Source organism: Lutra lutra, chromosome 1, assembly GCF_902655055.1.
Source record: "Lutra lutra chromosome 1, mLutLut1.2, whole genome shotgun sequence".
NCBI classification, from domain to species: domain Eukaryota; kingdom Metazoa; phylum Chordata; class Mammalia; order Carnivora; family Mustelidae; genus Lutra; species Lutra lutra.
In genome coordinates, this window is record NC_062278.1 from 678,513 (window position 1) to 699,681 (window position 21,169).

At 54.2% G+C, this 21,169-nt stretch overlaps 1 pseudogene; it reads right to left on the reverse strand.

Annotated features, from left to right (window-relative positions):
- Nucleotides 1-18,303: 18,303 nt before the first annotated feature.
- On the reverse strand, nucleotides 18,304-19,852 carry LOC125093170 (elongation factor 1-alpha 1-like; annotated as a pseudogene).
- Between the last annotated feature and the right edge of the window lie 1,317 nt (nucleotides 19,853-21,169).

Genomic DNA, 21,169 nt, shown 5'->3' on the forward strand with positions numbered 1-21,169 from the left:
CGGAGGGCGGGCCGGAGGGCGGCTCGGAGGAGGGGCTGGGGCGGGGGTGGCGCGGTGGGCGGGGGTCTCCCGGGGAGTGAGTCACTGGCGGCCGCGCTCACTCTGGGGCCGCTGTGACCCTGAGCGGGCTGTGCCCTGGGCTTCGTCCCGCTCTGGGGGACGCCAGTGGGCTTCCCACGCGGCGAGTGTAGGGTGCCCAACGGAGACCCTGCGGGCCTGACGGTCCCCTTGGACCAGACGGCTCCTGCTGGGAGCCCACAGCGCGGTCAGATTTCCCGGTTGCTGCCCCTGTAAACACGGCTCCTCGGGTCGGTGGACACACACTGGGAAAAGACATTTCAGTTATACTCGGGGAAAGCGAGTCAACAAGGACACACACCGTGGGCTCGGGCCCCCAACTCCTCTATCGTGGAACGTTTAGTACGTTGTGTGTCCGTCCTATATTCTTACAATCAAGTCAGCGAGAGGAAAGAGTAAAGTATTGAAATCATCAGGAAAACACATTTGCAGAACTATGCATTTCAGCAAAAAACCTATGGAAGCAAACCGAACCGTTCAAGCCCGTGTTGTTCGAGTCCATTGTGTGTGTGTGAACACAAACACGCACACGTACATGGAGAGAGGCCCTGAGTGTGAGGACTGTGTGAGGGCCCCACCCGGTGGGGTGGGCTCCAGATGTGGCCAGACACCCCCCCGCAAGAAGTTTCCAGAAGACTCCTCCAGAGCTGGAGCTGCTGACACTTGTCTGATACCAGCATGAATGTTTTATAGCTTAAAGACATACCCAAGTTGAATGATCAAAATAAAGAAACTTCTGAGAAATCCTTCAGAAATCACACTTCTCAGCAATCGTTCCAGGATTTCTGCCCGTGTCTCCCCCATACCTTCCCGCCGGGGTTTCTGTGCGCTCACCGGGTGAGGGGCTCCAGCCACCTCCGACTTCACCCCACCTGTGCTCCTGCGTGGGGCCTTAGCTCCGGGCTTTGGCTTGGGTTCAGACCCGGGAGGTCAACGCCCCATGGGAGCCTGCCCGCTCGCTGCCTCTTCCTGTCGGAGCCGCTGGGTCTGCAGAGTCCCTGCGGGTTGGGGGACGTAGGAACGCGCTGTGCAAGTCACTGAGGACAGGGACACGCCCAGCCAGCCCTGGCACCCATTTGTGACCCACTGGAGCCCGAGCGGCATGGGTGACCAGTTAAGCTGTGGGGTCCGCGGCCCAGCAGGCCGTAACGTGCCCCTGCGGATGGCGGCGCCTGGGCTCACAGGAGGCCTGAGCTGCCCGCGGTGGGGCGCGTCTGCCCAGCGGGAGGCTTGGGCGCTTCTGTGCACAAGTGCTCGGCGATGTCGGCGATGGTATCTTGAGAAACGGCGGTTCTCCTCTTCCGAGGAAGATACGGGAAAAACCACAAGATGAGAAAAGCGCCATCTCGTTTCAGAGCCCAGAGGGAAGAAGAGCTAATGCTTTTGTGTCTTTCAACGTTGTTTACAGTTTTTAGTTAAATTCCAGGTAATTATCATGCAGCATGACCTCAGCGTCAGGTGAGGAATCTACCTCATCCCTGCTCATCAGGAGTAGGGGGGCCCACTGCCCGCCCCATCCCCGCCCCTGTGCCCTCTGGGGGCCACGACTTGTTCTCTATAGAAAGAGTGTTCCTTGGTTTGCCTCTTTCTTTCTTTTCCTTCTTTGCCGTTTGTTTCGTTTCTCATATCCCACATACGAGTGAGATCGTGTAATTGTCTTTCTCTGACTGACCGACTTCGCTCAGCACAATCCCCCCCAGTCCCATCCACGCCGATGCAAAGGGCAGGACGTCTCCCTTTCTGATGGCCGAGTCACATTCCGTTGTGTAGACGAACCCCGTCTTCTCTGTCCGTTCATCTGCCGACGGACATGTCTGGCTGTTGTGGGCGTCGCTGCTGTGAACCCTGGGGGGCAGGGGTCCCTTCGGGTCACTCCATCTGCATCTTTGGGGTAAATACCCAGTAGTGCGATCGCTGGGTCGTAGGGCAGCTCTATTCTCAACTTTCCGAGGACCCTCCACGCTGTTCTCCAGAGCGGCTGCCCCAGCTTGCGTTCCCGCCAACGGTGCAGGAGGCTCCCCTTTCTCCGCATCCGGGCCAGCACCTGTCGTTTCCTGACTGGCTGGTTGTAGCCGTTGTGACCGCCCTGAGGCAGGATGTCTCTACAGTGAACACTTTGACAGCCGCGCGCTCGCCTGGCACGTCTGCGTAGATGCCTTCGCCCGCCATTCCTGGGTGTGCAGTGATGCGCCTCATACTAGCGAAAACACGGGAAACACAGGAAAACGGGAAACACGGGAGCGATAAGAAAGCAGCGGGTCCCGCACCCCGGGCTGAGCCTTGCCACCGTCCCACATGTTTCCTGAGCCTGGGGTGAGGTCGGTTCCCTCCTTCCTATCGGCACCTTCTCTCTCCAGGAGCGCTGCACGGTCCTCCTGGGACGGGGGTCCCTGCAGCCTCCAGCCCCGACACACAGGCCACGGAGAGTCAGGGTTCAGGCGGTGCCGCACCCCTGCTCGGGAGCCTGGCTCCTGCCGTGTTACCGCATGCGAACTGCAGGGTCTGTGTGCGGGGGGAATGCGGGTGGGGTGCGGGCGTGCGGGGCTCTGCGGCTCTGTCCCGGCTCTGGGTGAGGCGGGCGTCCTTTTTCCCGTCCCCGCTGTACCACTGGGGCCTCATGGACCCCCTCTGTGGTCCCAGAGCCAGCCCGTAGGCCTGGGTCTTCACCTTGGGGCTGCCGGCCACGCACGGTGCGCCAGGACCCAGAAGGGGAGCCCCACGGGGACAGCACACCCAGAATCCGCGGGACGAGGGCCTGCATGGCCCCCCAGAACAGCTGCGGGGAGATGGGTCGGGAACATGACCCCAGTGTGGAGCGGTTCCGAGGGAAACGGGCCAGAGGCCCCAGTGGGTCCCGGGCGGGGACGGGCTGCAGAGCCCTGGGGGTGGGTAGCAGGGTGACAGGTTTGAAACCACACTGGCCGGCCTGGCAGGGAGTTGGGTCTCCAGGGGACGGGCAGTGGGGCCGGGGGCCTGCAGGAGGGCGGGCCAGCAACACAGCAGCCACCCGTGCCCTTGGCTTTGACCCCCACGCTGGGCGGCTGCCCAGGGACGCAGGTGGTCATCCACCCCAGGGGGCCCACAGACGGGTGGGGCACGTCCAGATGCGCCTGAGGACAGGGGGCCCAGAGCCGGGCTCTCCTCCAATGGCCTCCAGCGTGAGTGTGTAAGTGTAAGAGAACATGAGTGTGAGCACGTGAGAGAGTATGAGTGTGTGAGAGCAAGTGTGGGCATGAGTGTAAGTGTGAGAGTGAGCGTGAGTGTGTGAGCATGTGAGTGTGAGTGCATGTGAACGTGTGCTCCATGTCCCCACAAGTGTCCCCACACCCTGGAGGTCAGCCCCTGAGGCACAGGGGCAGGGACCCTGGACCCCGGACAGGAGGCCCCCAGGATACCCTGCAAATGCCCCTGCTTTTCTCTCTGTGCCTTCCTCCCTGCCCGTGTCCCTGTGACTCTTGGTGTCAGGAAAGGCAAGTTCCGGGAAAGGGAAACTCCCCCCACACTGTCAGGTCTTTAAAAACCCCATAACCGTGGGTAGAGATGCAAGAAAAGAACATCCTGACGGAAACTGCCTTTGCGGCAACCGGGAGCCAAGGGGGACTCTGGTGCCCGAGCAACTGATGGAGGGGGGCTGCAGGCCAAGTCATCGAAGACGGGGGGGGCTCCCCGGTTCCCCACCCCTCCCCCACTCTGTGGAGCAACTGCACCCCTCACACCACCTCCTGACCCAGGCTGGGAACAGGGCCTTTGCCCTCCTCTGGCTTCCTGTTCCCTCTCCCCGGGGGGCTCGTGAGGCATAGGGGGTGGACCGCCTCTTGCCGGACCCCCAGCCACAGTCAGGGCCAGAGCTGAGCCTATACCCCTGGGCGTGTCCACCCCCTGCCCATGCCCCCCAACCCACGGGACCCTCAGCCAGGGGCACGGTCAGGCATCCTCCCCCAGCCCCCGGTCGGGGTCCCACAGACCCTGGGTCCAGCCCAAGAAGGACAGCAGGGGAGTGAGCAGGGGACTTTAGGAAGGGGGTGGCAGGGACATCTCCGGGGCCAGGAGGTGAAGACCGAGCAGAGGGGAGGGGTTCCCACCAGACCCCTGCCTCTGGTCACCAGGCCAGTGTCCCTGATGGGGGGGTGCCCCTCAGAGGGGTGGTGCCCCAGGCAGAATGTGGGCATGAGTCAGGCAGCAGGACACCTGCAGGCCACACTGTGATGACGGGTGAAAGCGGCCGTGTCTGTGGGGTGCTGGCTGGTGTTTCCAGAACGGTCCCCTCCTCCCCAGGGGCGTGGGTGACAGAAAGCTGCTTTCATTTGTAAACACCGAAGACCCAGCTCTCTTAACAAAGACTGATTTGATTCCTTTTTAGTCCTCAACTATCCAGTGAATTTTCCTCCCAGTCCGGGATGTGATTCACCAGGGAAAATAATATTTTCCAGGGGTGACACACGCGGCGTGTGGACGTTGGACTGGTGAGGGGCCAGTCTGGCCCAGGCCCCCGCCTCTCGGTGGGCACGCGCCCTGAGCGGGGATTCTGGCCGGGGCTCCCGCCCCAGCCCTCAGCGTGGCCGAGCTGCGTCCTTGTCGCCAAGGGAGCCGAGTCCTGGCAGCTCCACCGTGAGGGGCCCCACGCTGCCAGCTCCGGGCTCCAGGCACTGCGGACAGGGCATCCCGTCTCCCAGACTCCCACTGCCGATGGCAGATCGAGCCAGTGGGACAGGAAGCCACGGGAGGCCAGGTCCGGCGCTGGGTTTGGGGCGCAGCAGGGCGGGCCGTCGCAGGGGGCCGTCCCTGCACCAGGGGCACCTCTGGGCCAACTGGTCACAGCCAGGTGGCTGCCAGGGAGGACGAGCGGGGTGAGCAGGTCGGAGTCACAGGTCATGCAGGCGAGTCCTTCCGGTGATGACTCAGGGCCCAACCTCTGAAGGGCGCCGTCGAGGCCCCGCGGGCAAGGCCGCCCTCCAGCCGCGCACCCGCCGGTGAGCTGGGAGACGCCGCGGGAGAGCGAGGCCGAGCCAGCACCTCCAGCCCCGGACGGAGCCCGCTGCTGGCAAGGCGGGCGCCCACGTCAGCGAGCGAGAGCCGGGACAGTCCTGGAAGAGCCGCGTCTAAGCCGTCTACAATGCAGATTAACGCGCCCTACACACTCGTTTGCAAAAATTACACCAAACTGCGTGGTTTTTGGACTGAAACACGGAAACACCCCCAAAAACCCCACAATATGGGCTTGTTCAGAAAAGGACGGGCCGCGCAGCAGCCCCCTGACCCCACCGCAGGGAGATGAGATGCTGGAGGCCTGGCGAGCGTGTGGGCAGGCTTCGTCCCGCTCAGAGGGCACGTGGCGTCCGTGCACACAGAGCCGCCGGCTCCTTCCAGAAGAGTCGCTGGACCCCGACTGGGGTCTGGGGGAGGGTAGGACCGGGCCAGCACGTCTGTCCCCGTCACGGAGCTGTGCTCACGGCCCCCTCTGTGTTCCCGTGAGCCGTGGCCGCACCCCAAAGCCGGGGGCCGCGGCAGCTGCACCCAGAGATGCGGGGGGTCCATGTGGCCCACCTCCCACTGGGGCCACGAACCCCGGCTCCCTTCAGTCTTGTCCTGTGGCCTGAGAGCTGACAGAGTCAGAACCAGACCCGGAGGCTCCAGCTGTGGGCGCCGTCATTTGAAACACAGAAAGAGAAGCAGACAGGGTGGGGGGCGTGTCTAGACGACACTGCCTGTGACGGTCGCCCCGGGAGGGTCCGGGACGGTGGACAACCTGAGGCATGAAGGTGCCTGGCTCGCCTCCATTGCCCGGTCCCTCGGGGAGCCCGGAGTCCTGGGGAAGCTCGCCCCGTCTGCGCCTCCCCTGGGTCACAGGGGGACAGATGGTTCTTGGGGCCGATGGTAGGCGCCACTGCTCTCTCGAGCCCCCACACCTTTTGTGTCACAAAATTCCCAGCATCCTGGTGGCCTCATGTCTTCAGGGAGGGGACCCTCACCCATCTGAGGGGGCTGGGGCGGGTGTGGGCACTAGGACTCCGTGGAGGACGGGCCAAGGTTGGCGGGGCTTGCTGGGCACCCGGATGCATCTGGTGGGCCCCAGGACATGGCTAGAAGATGTGGGGGGCTAAGGGACCCTGCAGGGAAGCCAGCAGGCATGCGTTGGGGGACCACCGGTGGTGTGCGGGGGGCAGATGTGGGGCCCTGAGCTCCAGGCTGGCGCAGGGCACGTCTCCAAGGCACAGCTGGTCTCCCCGACCTCCAGCAGGGCCCCCACCCCCAACGGCCCAGACTCGGGGACTCCGGCTGTGGGGGTGGACGGGTTAATCTTTTTCCAGTTACCTCATGCTGGCCTCGGCTTCCATGGAAAAAAGCAGAACATCTGGCAATGATATTTCTCTAATGGCTGTCTGAGCCGTGTGGGAGAAGGCTGGCTGCTTTCCCCAGAACCCAGGGCAGATGTGGGCAGGACCCCTGGGGGAGGGGGCTTCCCAGGCAGCGGCGACAGCCCTGGGGCCGCCCACCTCCAGGCTCCTGGGCCCATCGCAGGGTCCCCACGGCTGGGCCAGCAGGGGAGGCCAGAGATTCCTACAGACGCGAGTCATTTCCTGTGCTGCTGACCCTCATGTGGGGGCCTCGGGCTGGCCCCTCCCCGGTGGGGGTGGAGGGACCCTGGGGTGAGTTAGAGTCACCTATGAGACTTGCGCTTCTGGGGTCTGAGCCCCTGTCCCCTTGCCTCCAAGGATCCTCCGCTCCTGCTGCCCTGACCTTGTAAGGATGGGGCTCCCCCTCTCTCCCTCTGGGTTGGGCCTGGGACCCCTGCCCCACTGGGCTGCCATCCTCAGTGCGGGTGGGCGGAAGGAGCACGTGCAGGGGCTTCTCCCTCCTCTGTCTCCTCGAGGGTGGAGGGCTGAAGGGGGCTCGGTGCTGGGGGCAGGAGGTCTTCACCCCACATGAGCCTCTACCGCCGTGACGAGAGGCTTGTCATGGGGCTGCCTTGGCCCGCCTCCCCGGATCATGCAGCAGCTCTGATGAGGTCCCATGAGCAGGGAAGGGGGCCGGGACCCCTCACAGACCAGCAACCCCCACCCCCCGCCACACCCAGATGGCTCCTGCAGACCACAGGACCCTGAGGGGAGAGCGTGCTCCCCTCGCTCCACCAGGCAGTGACCTCCCTGATCCCGGCCAGCCCACCCCTCCCTTCCCTCCCAGACACTTTCCAGGAACCCCCATCGCACGGCCGCTCAGACCCTCCGTCCCTCAGCCTGATTGCAGCATGGGACACGGAAGCGCCGGGCACCCGCTGAGGGACCCCAGGGCCCATCCGCCTGGCCGAGGCCCCTGTGTCTTCTGGGGGGACATCTGGTGTTCTCAGGGGCACGGCTGGAGCCAGCCAGGCTCATCCCCTCGAAGCCCGAAGGGGGTGCTGGGGTGGGGGTGCCGCTGCTCCACGGAAGAGGGTCCCTTCCAGGGGCTGAAGCTCAGAGTTCCTGGTCCCTACTGGCATCTGCATGGGTCCCAGGGTTGTGCAGCCGGCCGGTGGGGAATGGGGTCATCCTGTCTGGGCCGCCGTTTGGTCCCAGCGTTCAGCAAGGAGCTGAGGGGTCTCCGTGGATGCTGGGCTGACCCGTGTCCTCCGTGCACATGACCGCCAGCTTGTAAGGTCCTGACTGTACTTCAGAGCAGAGGGAGGCATCATGTAACGTGGGACACTTGCTCCTTCTAGCAGACTCGAAGCTGCAGGATGCCCCTGGGGACCCTGGGGTCAGGACAGAGGCTGCTCCTTCCATCTGTTCACAGGGTCCACAGGCCGGGCACCCAGCCGGGGTCCCAGCTCCAGATTCCAGCCCAGGGTCAGAGGCCGTCCAGCAGGGGAAGGAGGGTCGGGGGTCACGACAGCAGGGGGTCAGGACAGCAGGGCTTTGATGTGTGTGGGACCCTGTCCCCCAGCTAGATGCAGTCCCTGTCCCTGGGGACCCAGAGGGGGGTCAGTCTAGCCCGGGGACCCTCCTCTCCTTCCCTTATATCGCTGGACACAAGGACCAGAAATGATGGCGGCGCATTTTGGGCAGGGGTGAGTGTGGAGGGTCTGGGGCGCCCTCTGCTGTCCATTGGGGGCAGCCCGGGAACCGCGTCAACGCCCCATCTGCCCAGAAGAGAGGGAGAGGCTGAGCTTGACCCTCGAGGCCCCGGGGTCCCCAGCGGTGCAGCACAGCTGGCTCACGCCTCACCCTGAGCCCGACCAACGCCACTACCCCAGGCGCCCGCTCACTCCTCGCCACGGGACTGGACGGAAGTACCTGGTGCGCGGGAGCCGCACCCAGCACCTAGCACCCCGGAGGCCGTGGACGCGTTTGGTGACTAGGGTCACAGCTCGGGAGGGCGGGGCGGGGGCTTCTGTGAGGGGGCTGGTGGTCAGATGGCCCATCGCGGTCACCACTGAGGGGACGGAGCCCTCACTCTCCGGCTTCACTGGTGGGACAGAGACTTCCAGCAGGTCCGTGATGCGTCCAGGCCAAACACGGGGCCCCTCTCCTCCCACCCGGTCCCAAGCCCCTGGCGAGGGCAGGGCAGCGGGAGGAGACCAGAGCCGTGCCCCAGCCCCGCAGTGCATCTGCGGAAGTCCTTGGCCAGACGTGATGCTGTCGGGGGGCGGGGGGGACCTAGGGAGGGGATTCGTGCCTGCGGGTGGAGCTCTGAGCGCGGAAGGGACTAGTGAAAGGGGCCCCCTCGCCCTCCCCCACGTGAGGAGCCCGTGAGAAGTCTGCGACCTGAACGCCTCCCTGGTGGTTTGCAAGGGCAGCCCGGCTGGACTAAGACACGGTGAAAACCCGCGGACGGAAGCAGCTTCTCTTTACGAGGATTTTAGAAGCCGCCGCGCCGTTGCCGGAGGCCCTGGCTGGGGGACAAGACGAGCAGGCCACTGGCAAGGGAGGTCCGGCTCCTGCGCCCGCTCTGTAAGGCACCTGTGTGTGGTCCTGAAAGGCGTGAGGGCTCCGGGCCTCAGTTTGCCCAGCTGTGAAATGGGTACGGTGTCTGTTCGGGCGGGCGATCAAGAAAATCAGATAGAAGAGTGTGAAGTTCCCACCGTCCCAGGTTCTTCACATCTAATTCCTGACACGCTTCCCTCTGCCTCTGGAAAGTCCCACCCACGGTGGCCCCATCAGAGGACACCCCAGAGCGGGGCTGCCCCCATGGCTCCCGCTAGGTCACACCTGGTGCCTCCACTGCCGGGGTCAGGCCATCGTCCCGTGACCCCCACAGCCCTGCCTGGGGGCTTCAGTCTGTGCTTCTCAGGGAGGGGGTGCTGGGGCACCTGCACTGGTGTCCCTGGACGCTGGGACATGCTCCTGCCTGTCCTGTCCCCTCTGTGGCATCCCTGCTGCCTTCCCCTATTATCTGCCCTCACTCTTCAGGAAGCCTTCTGTTCTCCTCTACAGAAACTTTCTAGAACACGGACCCCATTGTGGAATTTCCTTGACCAAGGGCATTATTGTGCCGGAGCCTGGGGAACACTGTCCGGGTACTCGGGGCCCGGGGGCTCTCCCAACCTGGCCCCCTCCCCGCCCAGGACCAGCCCCTAGGGGCCCCCCACGAAGGGGTCCCTGCGGTTTGCGGGTTCAAGAACAATGTAGGGAAAGAAAGAGTCTTCACCTTAGAGAAGCCAGCCGTCCAGGAATGGGGCGTTTCCCGGGACACGGTGGAGACGCCGCCCCTGCCGAGACAGTTCCTGAGCCGTTTCGTCTCGTTCTTGACGATCTTAGACAGGAGACATTGCCCAGCGTGTGTAAGCCCCGAGGTCGGTGTGCAAGGAGCTCCTGACTTCGTGTGTTTGCTTCGGGCATCTCTCTCTATGACTGCCCGTCTTTGCCGACTGTCCTGTTCAGGGCTGTCCCCTGACCTCCCGCCCTGTGACCCACGTGTGATGCAGGGGCTTCTGGCCAGCCATGACCAAGCTCGGGCCAGCGGCGTGGGGGGGCATCTGCGGAGAGCTGGACCCTGGGCTGCGGATCTGGAGCCCTTCTGGGCCCCCGTGGGGGCGGCCAAATGTGGGGCCGAAGCCGCCGTCGGGGTCTTCCTGGTTTGCTGCAAACGTGTTTGCCACCTCTTTCTAGAAGGGACTGTCCCCGGCGCATCTTCACCGGGAGAGACAATGACCAAGAAGCCATTCCACGAAACTTGGAAAACACAAGGGGAACAAAGTCTCTGTCATCGCGCTGTCCATCGCACGGTGGAGTTCCAGATTTACAAGAAAGCTGGGGGGCGGGGGGCGAGCGATGACCGCGGGCGGAGCTGATACTCCCGCGGAGCCTGGGCGCCCCCGTGCCACCGCTGCGCCCTCACCGCGCCCTCACCGCGCCGGCTCCCCCCGGACGCCAGTTCTCGAGCACGAGCCGTGAGCATCCGCTCCCCTTCCGGGCCAGGGGCTTCCCTTCCCCACGCCCGCCCCGCGCTGCCCATCTGCCCTCACGCCGTCGTCCCCACGGGCGCAACCGTGTGCACTCGGGATCGCAGTCCCCGCAGGTCCTCCCAGAGGACCTGCTCCCCGCGCCCCCATGGCCGCAGAGAGGGAATCATGAAGGGAGCGGTCGGCGGAGCCAAGAGTGGACATGACACACGTCTGCCCCGAGGGGCCTGGCTGTCCCGGCGGGTCGTGGGGTCGCTGCGTCTTCAGCGCAGCTCTGGGAGCCCTCAGGAGGCAGCGAGCACCTGCTGGGTGTGAGAGGACACTTTCTGCCCCAGACGAAGTCGGGTGGGGCTGCTCTGCGACACACATGCAAACCCCAGTGACTCCAGACCCCACAGGCCAGCCCAGCCAGAACCTGCCACATCCTGGTCTGGCAGCTCCGTCTTCACCACGCTTTGCCCTCAGTTCCTGTGTGTAGCGGAGGCTCTGCCAACCCTGGAAGGAGTAAGAGAACAGGTGGCAGGAGCGGGGACCCTGGTCCCTCTGGGACGCCCCCACCTGGGTTCTGCTCTTCCTCCAACCAGCCTGCAGCACCCCTGAGTCCTAGAGCCCTTTGCTCCAGATCTGCATGGGCCGCCCCTGCCCCCCAGATGCCCTGGAGCCTCAGCAGGGTGCTGTCACCCATGGGGGACGCATGGGCTCGGAGCCTGTCAGCAGCAGTGGCTTCTAGCTCCGTGATGTTCTTCTCTTTTGGGAGGACGTTGTCCGCAGGGTCATTTCCTATGGTCTCTGTGACCGGTTACACAGCCTGGAGACCTTAAAACAACAGCAGTTTATTCTCCCACAGTCTGGAGGCCAGAAGTCTGAGGTCCTGGTGTGGCTCCGGGGGAGGGTGTTCCACCGCGGTCTTGATGTGCGCTTCCCCAGGGACTAATGACGTTCACTGTCTCTTCTTGTGCTTATTGGCCGCTTGTTTATCTTCGTTGGAGAAATGTGTATTCAAATTACTTGCCATTTTAAAAACTGTGTTGTCTTTTTATTACTGAGCTGTAAGCATTCATTCTGCGTTCCGGATACAAATCCCTGATCATATATTCAATCAGCAAATATTTTCTCCTAGCCAATGGGTAGTCTTGACACTTTCTTAGTGGTGTTCTTTGAAGCACAAAGGCTTAATTTTGTTTAAATCCAAGTTATTGATTTTTTTCTTTTATAACATGTTTTTGTATCATATCTAAGAAATCATTGCCTGATCCAACGTCACATAAATTTACTCTTGTGTTTTCTGTTGTGGGTTTTCATCTTCATTCTCACATTCAGGTCCACTATTTACTTTGAGTTAATTTTTGTGTTTGGTGTGAAACAGGGATCAAAGTCACTCTGTACACGGGAATATCTGGTCGACAGTGCCATCGGTGGAAAAGACTCTCCTCTCGCCCATTTAATGGTCTTGGAAGCTTTGTTGAAGGCCACCTGACAGCAAATGTAAGGGGTTATTTTCGGACTGTCAGACTTGCTGCGCTGATCGGTGTGTCTGTCCTCACCCCAGCGTCATGTCACGGCAGCTTCACAGTCACTTTGGGAGTCAAGATGTGATCTAGGTGCTTCTGCTTGGGTTTAGTTTGCTCCTGTCTTTCTAAATTGTTAGAGTGGGATGTCAGGGTATCAGTTTGAGATCTTCCTTCTTTTTGGAAAATATAAGTATTAGAGCGATACATTTCCTTCTAAGTTCTGCTTTTATTTTGTATATTGTGTTTTCATTTTCATTCTTCTTGAAGTATTTTTTACTTTTTCCTGGTGATTTCTTCTCTGACCTGTTGATTGTTTAGGAGTGTGTTGCTTATTAGTTTCTACATATATGTGAATTTCCCCCCAATTTTTTCTGTTGTTGACTTCTAATTTGATTCCATTGTGATCAGAGAACATGCTTTATATGACTTCAATCCTTTTAAATTTATCAAGGTTGGTTTTATGGCCAAGCATGTGATCTACCCTGGAGAAGGTTCCACACACACCTGAAAAGAATGCATTCATCCTACTCCTTGGTAAGGCTCTCTGACATCTGTTAGGTACAGCTGGCCTGTATTGTTGTTCAAATTTTCGTTTATACCCTGGTTGATCTCCTACCTAGTGTTTCTGTCTTTGTGGAAAGTGTGAAACTGAAGCCTCCAACCATTATTGTTGACTTGTCTGTTTCTCTCTTAATTCTTTCAGTTTACACTGATGTATTTTGGGGCCTTGTTATTGTTGCATATATGTTCATGATTGTTATATCTTCCTGATACATTGGCCTTTTTATCAACATACAGTGTCCCTCTTTATTTCTAGTAACTTTCTGTTTTAAAACTTTGTATTGTACTATATTAGCATAGCCTTTCCAGCTCCCGTATATTTGCTATTTGCATGATAAATTTTTTTCAGACTTTTATGTTTTAAATTTCAACTATTTGTATTTTGGAAGATAATGTGTATCTCCCGTAGTGAGCGTCTGTTTGGATCTTGTGTTTTACCTAGTTTGATCATCTCTGCCTTTGGATTACATTGTTTAATCCATCAACATTTAATGTTATTACTGATATGGTTGAATTTTCGCCTGCCAGTTTGCTTTCAGTTTTTCATGTCTCATGTATTTTTTGGTCTTCTTTTCCTACTTACTGTATTTTTTTTATTGTTGACTGGCTATCTTCCATTGTACCATTTACATTTATTTAATGATTTCTACTATATGAATGATTTTCTTAGTGGTTGTTCTGGGGCTTACGATATTCATCTTAATTTATATTCTATTCCAGATTTATATTAATTTCAGTAAGATACATAAACTTTATTTCTAGAAAACTATTTCTTCTTCCTTAACATTAAAAACCCATTACATTGTTTCAATTATTGATGTATATAATGTATCATTTAGAGAAACAAAGAGAAGAAAGGAAGCAAATATTTTTTTTAATTAAAACAATTGTTTATTATTTATCACTCTCTTCATTTGCCCTGTGTGCCTGAAGTATCATCTGGTGTCATTTCTGTTCCAAAAGAGCTTCATTCCCACTCCACTCCTTTGTGCTCCTGCTGTCAGACAAAATATGTATATATATATGTCATAGGCCCAACAGTACACGTTTATAGATATTTTATACAAGTGATTTTTAAGCCAGTTAGGAGGAGAAAGGGGGAAGGTATGTGTAACTTACTGTTTTTATAATTATGTAAACACTTAACTTTACTGGTACTCTTCTTTTTTTGTCTGCATGAATTTGAATCACATGCTTTTAGTTCAAAGAAATTCCTTTAGCATTTCTTATACAGCAGGCCAATGAGCAACAAGCTTTCTCAGTTGTTTTTTTTTTACTTGCAAATGTTATTTTGTGTTCATTTCTGAATGATAGTTTCACTGGATACAAGATTCTTGATTGCCAGTTTTTTACTTTGGTACTTTGAACATGCCATTCAGCTGCCCTCCGACTGCCCTGGCTTCTGGTGAAGTCAGCCCTTGATACTGTTGGGATTTCCTCGTACATGACAAGTCATTTTTCTCTTCCAGTTTTCATGATTTTCTCTTTATTTTCAGACCTCAGTATTTTACTATAATGTGTCTGGATGTGTAACTCTTTGCATTTATCCTACTAGGAGTTTGTTGAGTTTCTTATTATGCAGATTATTCTTTTACATCAAATTTAGGATGTTTCAGGCATTATTTCTTTGAATATTTTTTCTGCTCCCTTCTCTCCTCTTCTCTGGTCATCTCATTAAGCACACACTGGTGCATTTAATGGTGTTTCCACATTTCCCTAAGGCTCTCCTCATGCTTCTCCTTTAATTTTTCTTTCATTTCCTCAAGTTAAATCATCTCTGTTAAATTCTCTTTAAGTTCAAAAATTATTTTCTTCTGCCAGCTCAAATCTACTGTTGAGTCCCTCTAGTGAATTTCCCATTTCAGTTATTACACTTTTCAACTCCAGAATGTCCATTTGTTTTTTAAATAATTTCTATTTCTTTATATTCCCTAGTTGATGAGTCAGTGCTATTATATCTTCCTTTACTTCTATAAACATAGGTTCCTTTAGTTCTTTGAACATAGTTATAATATTTGCTTCCAGACCTTCATCCGCTAAATTCAACATCTGGGCTCCTCAGAGAGTTTCTGCTATCTAGTTCTCTCCCGGTGGATAGGTCACATTTTTCTGTTTCTGAGAATGTCTTCAAATTTTTTATTGAAATTTGGACATGTCAGTCAATATACTGTAGTCACTCTGGGTACTGGTTCCGTCCCCTCATGCAGCTGGTCTGTTAGTGACATGGTTAACTCAGGGTGCAGTCTCCACTTCAATACTCAGAACTCTCCGCTTGTTTTCTCATTGAGCTTGGCTTCCCAGGAGTTACTGTGTGTCAGCGTGGCTTCACGGTCAGCCAGGATTCCTTAGAAGTTGCAGAAACCCCAGAGCCAGCTAGGTTTAACCCCTTATTATTGGATCTGTGTTGGCCTGAAGGCTGCTCTCACAGGCTTTGCCCCATGTTCAGCCAGAGACCAATAGCTCAGAAAGTCTCTTTGGCTGCTCCTAGGAGTACACAGGCTTAAGCATACTCACAGGGCTATGGACGACCAGAAGTGACCACACTTTACTCAGGGCCTCCTGACTGTCTCTTTCCTTGATTTTCCTGTGAAACTCCTGGCTGGTCTGTCTCTCAGTATTATGCTCAGCCATTATCTTCCATGAATTTCTAGCAATTGTTCTGTTTTTGTTTTGTTTTCTTTTTTTGGAATGACCTCAGACATAAATTTCTCCCCAGACTGACTAAATCAAGTCAAGCTCCTCGGGCAGGGCCAGAGTGTTACCAATGTCTGCAGCTTGCTCTGACCCCTGGCCCCAGAAGAACTTCTGTGTTTTGGAGTGGAAGCTGGGGGGAAGAGACTCAGTCTTTACCCTAGGATTCTCCCTATAGAGCAGGGGCTATTAGTGTGGGGGAGATTGGTACGCCCACCCACACATTACAGTTCCTCCCACAACATTTGGTGGGGAAGCAGGACCTCCCAGTGTTCTCTGACTGCCATGCTGGCTTTTCCACCCTGGGATCTGGGGTGATGGGCATTGCTGTTGACCATCTGAGCCACAGAATCTCTCCTGCACAACCCAGAGCTGGCTGGTTTTATCCCTAGCTCAAATGGCCTCGATTGCTTGTATTGAACTTCCACAGATTTTGTGAAATAAATGCTTTTAAATTTGTCTTCTTGGCCCTTTGATTAATCTCCAAAGACTTGACATGACTGCCTTTGCTAGTTCTGATGATGATGCACTTCTTTGGGGGACAGTTTTGCTGAGCTCTGCACACTCCCATTTCAAGAGTCCCCTCCACCAGTTTACATAATTTTATCTTTTTACATTATTATTATTTTTAAAAATAATTTTAAAATTTTTATTAATGTATAATGTATTATTAGCCCCAGGGGTACAGGTCTGTGAATCTCCAGGTTTACACACTTCACAGCACTCACCATAGTTGTTATTATTTTTTTATGGAGGCATGATACTCCATGTTATATATGGACCACACCTTCTTTATCCATTCATCTGTTGAAAGGCATCTTGGTTCTTTCCACAGTTTGGTGACTGTGGCCATTGCTGCTATGAATATTGGGGTACAGATGGCCCTTCTTTTCACTATGTGTGTATCTTTTTAAAAATTATTTATTTATTTTTTAAATTTCTTTTCAGTGTTCCAGAGTTCATTGTGTATGCACCACACCCAATGATCCATGCAATACATGCTCTCCACAATACCCACCACCAGGCTCACCCAGCCCCCCACCCCTCCAAAACCCTCAGTTCCTCAGAGTCCACAGTCTCTCATGGTTCATCTCCCCTCTGATTTCCCCCAACTCCCTTCTCTTCTCCATCTCCCCATGTCCTCTGTGCTATTCCTTATGCTCCACAAATAAGCGAAACCATATGATAATTGACTCTCTCTGATTGATGTATTTCACTCAACATAATCTCTTCCAGTCCCATCCATGTTGCTACAAAAGTTGGGTATTCATCCTTTCTGATGGAGGCATCATACTCCATAGTGTATATGGACCACATCTTCCTTATCCATTCGTCCGTTGAAGGGCATCTCGGTTCTTTCCACAGTTTGGTGACTGTGGCCATTGCTGCTATGAATACTGGGGTACAAATGGCCCTTCTGTTCATTACATCTATATCTTTGGGGGTAAATACTCAGTAGTGCAATTGCAGGGTCATAGGGAGACTCTGTTTTTAATTTCTTAAGGAATCTCCACACTGTTTTCCAAAGTGGCTGCACCAACTTGCATTCCCACCAGCAGTGTAAGAGGGTTCCCCTTTCTCCACATCCTCTCCAACACATGTTGTTTCCTGTCTTGCTAATTTTGGCCATTCTAACTGGTGTAAGGTGGTATCTCAATGTGGTTTTGATTTGAATCTCCCTGATGGCTAGTGATGATGCACATTTTTTCATGTGTCTGTTAGCCATTTGTATGTCTTCATTGGAGAAGTGTCTGTTCATGTCTTCTGCCCATTTTTTGACATGATTATCTGTTTTGTGTGTGTAGAGTTTTAGGAGTTCTTTATAGATCCTGGATATCAGCCTTTTGTCTGTACTGTCATTTGTGAATATCTTCTCCCATTCCATGGGTTGCCTCTTTATTTTGTTGACTGTTTCCTTTGCTGTGCAGAAGCTTTTGATCTTGATGAAATCCCAAAAGCTCATTTTCACTTTTGTTTCCTTTGTCTTTGGAGACATACCTTGAAAGAAGTTGCTGGGGCTGATATCGAAGAGGTTACTGCCCATGTTCTCCTCTAGGATTCTGATGGATTCCTGCCTCACGTTGAGGTCTTTTGTCCATTTTGAGTTTATCTTTGTGTACGGTGTAAGAGAATGGTAGAGTTTCATTCTTCTACAGGTAGCTGTCCAGTTTTCCCATCACCATTTATTGAAGAGACTGTCTTTTTTCCACTGGATATTTTTTCCTGCTTTGTCAAAGATTAGTTGACCATAGAGTTGAGGGTCCATATCTGGGCTCTCTACTCTGTTCCACTGGTCTATGTGTCTGTTTCTGTACCAGTACCATGGTGTCTTGGTGATCACAGCTTTGTAGTAAAGGTTGAAATCAGGCAACGTGATGCCCCCAGTTTTGTTTTTTCTTTTCAATATTTCCTTAGCAATTCAGGAACTCTTCTGATTCGGATGACATGACACTTTATACAGAAAACCCAAAAGACTCCACCCCCAAACTATTAGAACTCATACAGCAATTCAGTAATGTGGCAGGATACAAAAACAAAGTACAGAAATCAGTTGCTTTCTTATACACTAACAATGAAAATACAGAAAGGGAAATTAGAGAATCGATTCCATTTACTATAGCACCAAGAACCGTAAGATACCTGGGAATAAACCTAACCAAAGAGGTAAAGGATCTGTACTTGAGGAACTACAGAACATTCATGAAAGAAATCGAAGAAGACACAAAAAGATGGAAGACCAGTCCATGCTCATGTATCGGAAGAATAAACATTGTTAAAATGTCTATATTGCCTAGAGCTAACCTATACGTTCAGTGCCATTCTGATCAAAATTCCACCAGCATTTTTCAAAGAGCTGGAGCAAACAATCCTAAATTTGTATGGAATCAGAAGTTTATATATTTTTAAAGGGAAAAAAACCTTGGAATTTCTTTTTTTTCTTCTCATTAAACTTTTGTTTTAATGGGTCTCAAAATTCTGTGACAGATTTTTGGTCAAGTTGTTTCCATTAAAAAGTACTGATTTTAAAAACTAATAACTTAAAACTGCCACACACACACAAAAAAACAAATGGTCCACAAAACATTCTCCTTTCCTTCTGAAGGTTTTACGATGCATTGTTATCATTAACCAGTCTTTTACTATTAAACTTAAATGGCCAATTGACACAAACAGTTCTGAGACCGTTCTTCCACCACTGATTAAGACTGGGGTGGCAGGTATTGGGGATAATATTCATTTAGCCTTCTGAGCTTTCTGGGCAGACTTGGTGACCTTGCCAGCTCCAGCTGCCTTCTTGTCTACTGCTTTGATGACACCCACAGCAACCGTCTGTCTCATGTCACGAACAGCAAAAGGGCCCAGAGGAGGATAGTCAGAGAAGCTCTCAACACACATAGGCTTGCCAGGAACCATATCAACAATGGCAGCGTCACCAGATTTCAAGAACTTGGGACCATCTTCCAGCTTTTTTCCAGAACGACGATCTATCTTCTCCTTCAGCTCAGCAAACTTGCAAGCAATGTGAGCTGTGTGACAATCCAGCACAGGTGCATATCCAGCACTAATTTGGCCTGGATGGTTCAGGATAATCACCTGAGCTGTGAAGCCAGCTGCTTCCATTGGTGGGTCATTTTTGCTGTCACCAGCCACATTGCCACGACGAACATCTTTGACAGATACGTTCTTGACATTGAAGCCCACATTGTCCCCAGGAAGAGCCTCACTCAAAGCTTCATGGTGCATTTCAACAGAATTGACTTCAGTTGTAACATTGACTGGAGCAAAGGTGACCACCATGCCAGGTTTAAGAACACCAGTCTCCACTCGGCCCACAGGGACAGTGCCAATACCACCAATTTTGTAGACCTCCTGGAGAGGCAGACGCAAGGGCTTGTCAGTTGGACGAGTTGGTGGCAGAATGCAATCCAGAGCTTCAAGCAGTGTGGTTCCACTGGCATTCCCATCTTTACGGGTGACTTTCCATCCCTTGAACCAAGGCATGTTAGCACTTGGCTCCAGCATGTTGTCACCATTCCAACCAGAAATTGGCACAAATGCTACTGTGTCGGGGTTGTAGCCAATTTTCTTAATGTAGGTGCTGACTTCCTTAACGATTTCCTCGTATCTCTTCTGGCTGTAGGGTGGCTCAGTGGAATCCATTTTGTTAACACCAACAATTAGTTGTTTTACACCCAGTGTGTAAGCCAGAAGGGCATGCTCACGGGTCTGCCCATTCTTGGAGATACCGGCTTCAAATTCACCAACACCAGCAGCAACAATCAGGACAGCACAGTCAGCCTGAGATGTGCCTGTTATCATGTTTTTGATAAAGTCTCTGTGTCCTGGAGCATCGATGATGGTCACGTAATACTTGCTGGTCTCGAATTTCCACAGGGAGATATCAACGGTGATACCACGTTCACGTTCAGCTTTCAGTTATCCAAGACCCAGGCGTACTCGAAGGAGCTTGTCCCATCTCAGCAGCCTCCTTCTCGAATTCTTCGATGGTTTTGTCGATCCCACCACATTTGTAGACCAGATGGCCAGGAGTGGTAGACTTGCCCGAATCTACGTGTCCGATGACAACGATGTTGATATGAGTCTTTTCCTTCCCCATTCTGGCTTAGGTTGAGCGGTGGTTTTCACGACACCTGTGTTCTGGTGGCAAACCCGTTGCGAAAAAGCGAAATTTCTTTTTTTTTAAAAACTATTTGAATTTTACAATGAACGTATACGGCTTAGACAGTAAAGAAGAAACAGTCTTATCTCAGTGTTCGGACGTGTGGTGCTAAAGGACTCGATGCCATGTGGCTGGTTCCCACACCTGACACTACTTCCCACTCTAGCCCCATTTATTTCGAGACTAGTAACATTTCCCCATAAGTTTTGGCCTCCAACTTGCTGTATTTTCTTGGGGTTTCTTCGTGCCAGAAGTTGGGTCTAACACCCTCCTCCCTGAGTGGACTTGAGGTCAGGCCGACATGTCTCTACACTGCGAGGTGGTGGTGGTAGGTGTGTTTTCTGCCGTGTGGTTGGTGCCGGGACACGAGGCCCCCTCCAGGAGGCACCCCTGCCTTTCTGGGGTTCCACGGAGGCACACAATGTGTCCTCGGCCTCCAGGGCAGGGAGGGCCGGGGCTCCTGGGCCTGGAGCAGTCTGTCTCTCTGGCTGCATGTGCGGATGTGCCTGACGGTCTCCAGATGTTCCCCTACCCTCCCTCCAGGAGGACAAAGGCAACTCCGGGCCGCCAGGGCACAGGGTCTGCCTGGCTAGAGCTGGGCAGAGCTGCGGGCAGGGTTGGGAGGAAGCCAGCGCTGCGGAGGGAAGGTCAGACTCAGGCTGGTACGGAACCCAGTGCAGCAGCCCCTTGGACTGCGGGAACCCACCGGCCCGAGTCTCCCATCAGGGAACAGCCGCGCCCTGTCTGCTCTGATCTGTCCACAACGCACGCATGGATCTCAGCTGTTTGTGCCAACAGCTTCTCCCTGTCCCCACCGTGGGCATTTCAGACCTTGTTTGTTTGCAGATCTGAAACACACCCAGGGAGCCTGCGGGTCCGGGCACCTCCCGTCTGGGTCAGTGCACAGATTCCCATCGTGAGCTTGTGCGGCTGAAACGGGGGGCGGCTGGGGTCTTGCCAAGTTTTCAAAGTCAGAACCAAATTTACACTTGGGCCGGATCTCATTTTGAATAGTCCTCAGGGCACAAATGGAAGCAAAGCCCAGGAACGCTTGCGAAAAAGGAGTCCACGTGATCCGGGGATTAGAGAACTTGCGAGAGCCTGGGTCCACAAGCACGGCGGGTTGGCCCGAGACTCCCAGCAGCATTTCCACAGAAGTCATGAGGAGCGCATAGCCAGGACCAGGCGGAAACAAGCCAGCGGAACCCCGTGGCCTCCGTGCTGTCCCCAGGGGTCGTTGACGCTCTCTTCCTCTCCTGGTGTGATCTC